This window comes from Propithecus coquereli, unplaced genomic scaffold (genome assembly GCF_000956105.1).
Source record: "Propithecus coquereli isolate 6110/MARCELLA unplaced genomic scaffold, Pcoq_1.0 Scaffold126, whole genome shotgun sequence".
NCBI lineage: Eukaryota > Metazoa > Chordata > Mammalia > Primates > Indriidae > Propithecus > Propithecus coquereli.
Genome location: NW_012136747.1, coordinates 3,226,209 through 3,232,601, shown reverse-complemented (window position 1 = coordinate 3,232,601; position 6,393 = coordinate 3,226,209). Strand labels below are relative to the sequence as shown.

General features: G+C 47.2%; 1 long non-coding RNA gene across 1 annotated transcript in view; it reads left to right on the top strand.

Moving 5' to 3' along the window:
- Positions 1-476: 476 nt before the first annotated feature.
- LOC105805239 overlaps positions 477-6,393 on the top strand; it is a 115,061-nt gene continuing 109,144 nt past the window's right edge. Inside the window, exon 1 of the long non-coding RNA XR_001137198.1 lies at positions 477-662. This is a non-coding gene — a long non-coding RNA (uncharacterized LOC105805239). The remainder of the gene's footprint in view (positions 663-6,393) is intronic.

The following is a 6,393-nucleotide window of genomic DNA, read 5'->3' as shown; positions in this document are numbered from 1 at the left end:
CACTTCGGAGGGGATAAATCAAGGAGCCGGCACGTATAGATTCCGTTATTAGGCAGTACTGGATGGAGAGAGGAGCTTAGGGGAAACAGCGCCGGAGCGAGGCACTAATGAGCTGCAAAAAGGAGAAAGACAATGGTTGCGCCAAGCAAGCCCGGCCGCCATCATGCTCTAGTTTCCCCTTCGCCTCTCCCGGCCCGCGACCAAGGAAGCGGCCTCTGGGATGCTGAGGGGGTGTGTCCCCACATGATTGGCGCAGGCAGCTCAGCCAATCCTAGCTCGTCAAACGGGAAGCACTTAACCAATGAGGGGCGACGGCAGCGGCGAGGAATTGGAGGGGCGGAACAGCAGTTTGACGGGCACAAAAGCGAACCAGTGAAAGCCCGAAGAATTCTCCCTGCGGCCAATGGAGTGGGGCTCTGGGCGGGCCTCTGAGTGTTTGTGTTGTGGTTTTGGGGGAGGGAGGCGGAGGGGAAAGTTTGTTTATTTTGTTTTTAGTTTCTGGGGTCCCCGTGCTTCTGGAAGGTGAAGCGGGAGGGAGTGACCCCCGCACCCCTCAGTCCCCCTACGACGTCGCCTCCATAGCCTGCGGAGAAGCGGGGACCGCGCGCATCGCCTCGCCTCACAGCGGAACGCCGCGCACTCGGAGCCGGCACAGCTCGGCGGTGAGTGAGGACCGATGGCCGCACCGTCATTCCCCTCCCCCGCGCGCCGCCGGGTCGGAGCGGGGCGGCCGGGGGTCGACGAGGACGGCCGCGGGGGCGCGCAGCGCGGCCCGGGGTGGCAAGCTGAGGCGCGGCTTGCGCGTGTCCTCGCGAGTGAGCGCGCGCGCGGCGGGGAGCGGGCTGGGGAGGGGGCGTGAGCGCGCGCAGGGCCGGCACGGCAGGCGGGGCTGAGCGCGCGCTCCGTGGGGGCGAGCGCCGGGTGGATTTGAGTCGAGGGGCGGGGAGGGACACGGGGCGACGTCCAGCGCGCTGGCCGGAGCGGCCCGAATGGCCGGGCAGGGACAGGCGGGCTCGCGCGGCTCCGGGCATCACGCGCCGGCAGGTGTGAGCTGGGGGAGGGCTTCCGGGTGGGCTGGCCGAGTCAAGTTCGCTTCCCGTCGCTGGGGGCCCTCGGGCAGGGAGGCTCTCCCGTCCCCGGGGGGCGGCCGAGAGCCGAAGCCCGCGGAGGCGCGTCTGCCCCTGCCTGGCGGTGGCAGAGAGAAGCGTCAGGCCTCCGAGCCTCCGGTCCCTGCCTGGCAACCCTGCCTTGTATGAAGGACCTGCGTGATGGAGTGAAATGCATTCCCCAGCTTAACGCGGGGCGGGAGATCCCACACCCCTCCCCGGAGCCCTGTGTGTGTTGACTCTTGGGGAGGCGTTCGGACCTTCGACCGCGAAATGCAGGGCAGGGGGAGACAGCTGCGGGTGAAACAGTCCCGGGGAGTGTTTTTCACCTTCCTCTCCTCCGGTACCTTTTAGTTTAAAGATACCAGGTTTGTTGGCCTATAGCGCCTAATTATCAATCCATCGAAATACACTCTAGTAACTAAAGACATGCAGTAATGGTAGCCTCTTGTCAAGCACTTTAGAAGGACCAGCCCATCTTTAATTCTCTGGACACAGGTTAGCAGTCTTGAACTTTTAGCCCCTTGCTTTCTCATGTATCTTTTGGCTATTTTGTTACTTTTTAGCACACATGCAAGAGATTGAGAGATACATGGAAATTCAAGTTGGTCATTTGTATTATAGTATAAGCAAAATTATACAACAAAATTGGCCAGAGATATTTCTGCGTAGTTCATGAATAAAACAAACCAAGAGTCAGCGAATAAAACATCGTTAGTGCTGTCCCAACAATTAAGCATATACAAGTAAGATGTGTAGAAATCATACACCTTAGCATTTTGTGAATGTTTAATAATAGAGGCTATTTCTCTCTTCATTGTAGGAAGTTTCAGTAGTGTAAGTTTCCTCTTGGAGAAGCATCAGTGATTTTGGCGTTGAAACTACATACGTATTTTTGGTAGTGTTGTGTAAATGCTTCTTAAAGAGCAGAACTTTTAGCACATTGTCTTACACCTCTACAGTGTGCAGTATGACTGTAGGTAGGTAGTGGGAGGGATATGACTGTAGTACCTCCCTACACTAAGGCACATTCACCAGTATCCAGGACATAGCATACTGGCTTGTCCCACCTGGGACATAGTGATGATAATGATGCTTTTATGTTTTCTTAGTTCTTGACTGTTTTTAATTGCTTATTCCATGCATCATTATTTGAGCAGAGTAGTTTCCTGTAGGACTTAAAGAGAAGTAAGAAATTCCCAAGCTGCCTTCCTATGGTAGCATATAAATGTCATGGCCTTGAAAATAATTTTTTTCCTCATTCACATGGAAGCACTTAAAAATGTTTTAGGCTGGGCATGGTGGCTCACACCTGTAATCCTAGCACTTTGGGAGGCTGAGGTGGGAGGATCACTTGAGGCCAAGAGTTTGAGACCAGCCTGGGCAATACAGCAAGACCCCATCTTTCTAAAAAAAATTACCTGGATATAGTGGCATGTGCCTATAGTCCTAGCTACTTGGGAGGCTGAGGCAGGAGGATCTCGTGAGTCCAGGGGTTTGAGGCTGCAGTGAACTATGATCGTGCCACGGTACTCCAGCCTAGGCAACAGAGTGAGATCTCGTCTCAAAAAAGAAAAAAGTTTTAAAATCAGAACAATACCATTTGTTGAAATGGTAGTAATAATATTAGCTAATGTTTACTGCATGCTTACCATATTCCAGCCTCTTTCCACTTTTTTCCCCTAATTCTTACCTCAAGCCTGTGGGGTAGGTATCATTACTGTTATATGGATGAGCAAAAAGGTCTCCAAGAGCCACACAGCTAGGAAAGTCAAAGGCATAGGTTTAGTCTCCAGTCTGTCTGGTTTCAAAGACTGCGTATTTCATTTTGCCTCCATGCTAAATTACCCAGAGGAAGGAAAGCAGAAAGGACACTGAAAAGTACAGAGTAGAAAAGGAGAATACCACTGATGATTAAGTTGCTCATACCTAACTTAAGGTTTTTATGTTAAATTCAGCTCATTCTTGGTTTTTAGAAATTAAAAACATTTTTGCAAAAGTACATTTAAGCTTCGTTTTTATTTCCCCCTGTTTGATTTTTATAAACAAATGCATTTTAGTTCAGAGTATAAGGCTTTCAGAGCCCTTTGTGCAGATCTCTGCTCCTGTACCTTGCTGTTGTGATAAACCCTGTGTACTCTTCCAGGGACCAGGCATTATTCATTTTTGTATCCAGCACAGCAGTTAGCATATAGTAGGGGCACAGTAAACGTTAGTTGACTAAGGAGCAGAGTTTAAAATGTGAAGACTTTGGATTTATTTTAGTAGTTGAATTATGCAGTTTTAGTTTAATGGGACAATAAGAAAATGAATAGTTGATGTGGAAGACACATGTTCTAGAAGAATATTTAAATGGAGCAACTCACGGGGTCTTGGGAAATTCTGCCAGTTTGCCAGATCTCTCAGGTCTACTTTCCTGTTTGAGTTACTGTGCCGTTCTCTTCTTCCTTTTACTTCCAGAGTTCTGAAAGAGGAGACGACACTGACTGCTTCCTTGCCTCCACTGCTCGGTCATTCTTTAAACCTTCGCCGCCTGGCTTCCAACCTTACTACTCACTGGCGATTTGTTCAAGGTTCCAATTACCCAAAGGTTAAATTTCCCGCAGTATCTTTTCAGGCTTCATACTGTTCTCTCTCCCCGCAGTGTCAATCCTTTTGCGTACCTTCACCTCTTTCTAAAATTTTATTTTTAAAACAACATACAGGGCCAGGCATGGTGGCTCACGCCTGTAATCCTAGCACTCTGAGAGGCCGAGGCAGGCAGATCATTTGAGCTCAGGAGTTCCAGACCAGCCTGAGCAAGAGTGAGACTCCCCCGTCTCTACTAAAAAAATAGAAAGAAATTAGCTGGACAACTAAAAATATACAGAAAAAAATTAGCCGGGCATGGTGGTGCGTGCCTGTAGTCCCAGCTGCTTGGGAGGCTGAGGCAGGAGGATTTCTTGAGCCCAGGAGTTTGAGGTTGCTGTGAGCTAGGCTGACTCCACGGCACTCTAGCCCGGGCAACAGAGTAAGACTCTATCTTACAAAAAAGTAACATACGGTAACATTGACTTGGTACTCACCCGCACACATGTGTGTGTACTGTTCTGTGAATGTTTACCCATGCATAGATTCGTGTAACCATTGGGACAATCAGGATACAGAACAGTTCCATCACCCCAAAAAACACTTTCATGCTATCCCTTTGGGTTACCCCTTTCTTAATTTTCTACCTTTTCTTAATTTTTTCTAATATCGTATTGTCCTTTTTACCTTTTTGGGCGTCATTCTTTTCCTGATTTCTGTCCCAGAGATAAGCAAATGCTCGGGATCAATCAATAAGGGCTCGTTTTATTGTTGTTTTATTTTTCTCTTTTTCTACTCTTTGTAAATGCTATTTACTTTTGGGACTTAAACTGTCACCTCTGTATACACTAACCAAATATCCATGCCTGACCTCTCTTCCATACTCTAAAGCAACATCCATATTTGCCTGCTGGATTTCTTTACTACTCCTTCATACTCAGTATGTTTAAAGTTAGCTAATGCTACTCATAGCAGCTCTTCCATCACATTTTTCAGTATTTTTCAGTGATGCTATTAGTCTCTCAAGTTTGCAATCCTAGAGCACTTGGAAGGCCGTATAATTAATTCTCTTGTTCCAGACCTACAGTCCTTCTACTGAGCTCAAATACTGGTTCCTGCCCCTTTATTGCCAACCCAGCCCCGATTTAATGGGCTGAGGGGAGCATCGGTAGTTGGGGAGCACTCAGAACCCTTTTAGGATTGCACCACTTCTGTGGCTTCCCATTGCACTCAGGCCAGTTTGGGATTTTATTTATTTTTTATTTTTAAAACAGAGTCTTGTTCTGTCGCCCAGGTTGCAGGGCAGTGGTGTGATCGTAGCTCACTGCAACTGCGAACTCCTGGGCTCAAGCAATCCTTCTGCCTCAGCCTCCCAGGTAACTGGGACTATAGGTGTGCACTACCACATCTGGCTGGGATTTTATTTTTTATCCTATGAAGCTGTGCATGTTCTGGCCTCTCCAGCCTTGTGTCACGTCCTCTGATCTTCTGACTGCACAATCCTTTGAGTTCCTCAAAGCATCCAAGCCTTTTCCAGCCTTAAGGTTTTTTGTATATACCTGTAGCACTCTCCTGACTTGGGCTGTTCTTCCTCTGCTCCCCTGTAGTCTGCACCCACCCAACTTAAGGTTCAGATTCAATTGTCACTTCCTCAGAGTTTTCCTTTATGACCTCGTCCCACTTCCCCCATCTGCCCTCAGTTTGGTCTCTCAGAGCTCCTGTTCTTTTTTCATAGCTCTCACACAATTTGTGCTTCAGGGCCATGTCCATTTTGTTCACCTTATCTTCAGACCCTGGCAAAGTGTCAGGCATACAGTAAATTTTATTGGCCATGCTTTAAGTCTGGGGTTTGGTATTCATTATTTATTGACTGTCTTGTAGTTTCTGGTACCCTTGGCTACCTCCTCCTGATCTCCTCTGGAATTTGATCCCATTCTGGAGGTCCTGCCACAGAGAAATAGATCTGAAATTGCTGGAGAGAACACCAGTCCTATTCTTCGGAATTGTACCTTTGCCTGGGAACTTTTATCACTAAGTCAGACTAGACCTCACCTAATCTGTGCTAAGCTCACTAAGTCCTGCAAACATTGCACCTTGGTTATCCAGGCTGGGGTCAGCACTTGGAGCTGGTATTCTTCCCTGTTTCAATCTGCTCCTGATTTCTTCCTCCTCTCTCCACCCAGCATGGAACTTCTGAAGACCTTGTGTACTTTCCAGCTGAGCCTGCTTACCCTTTGACATTTTGCAGTCTTTTGACATTGACAACTGTCTCTAGTGTCTCGCCCCTGCAGATTGCTCCCTCACTAATCTTCCTGAAACAATGCTTTATGTTTCCTGCTCTCTCCCAAATCTACTATAGATACCTAAGTTTGAAAACCTGCAATGGTGTTTCATTGCCTACAGGGTTCAGTCTCTTTAGCTTGTCATTTAAAGTCCTCTAGACTAACACTGTCCAATAGAAATAGAATGCAAGCCACATGGGAGCCACATATGTAATTTTAAATTTTCTAGTAGCCACATTAAAAAAGTTAAAAGGGGTGAAATTGATATTCAAAACATTTTATTTACTTCAGTATATTCTAATTATTGCTTAAATATGTAATCAATAAAAAAATTAATGAAATACTTTACATTCTTTTTTTTTGTCCGACCCCGTCCCCCTACATTCTTTTTTTAATGTTAAGTTTTTAAAATGTGAAGTGTATTTTTCAGTTATATA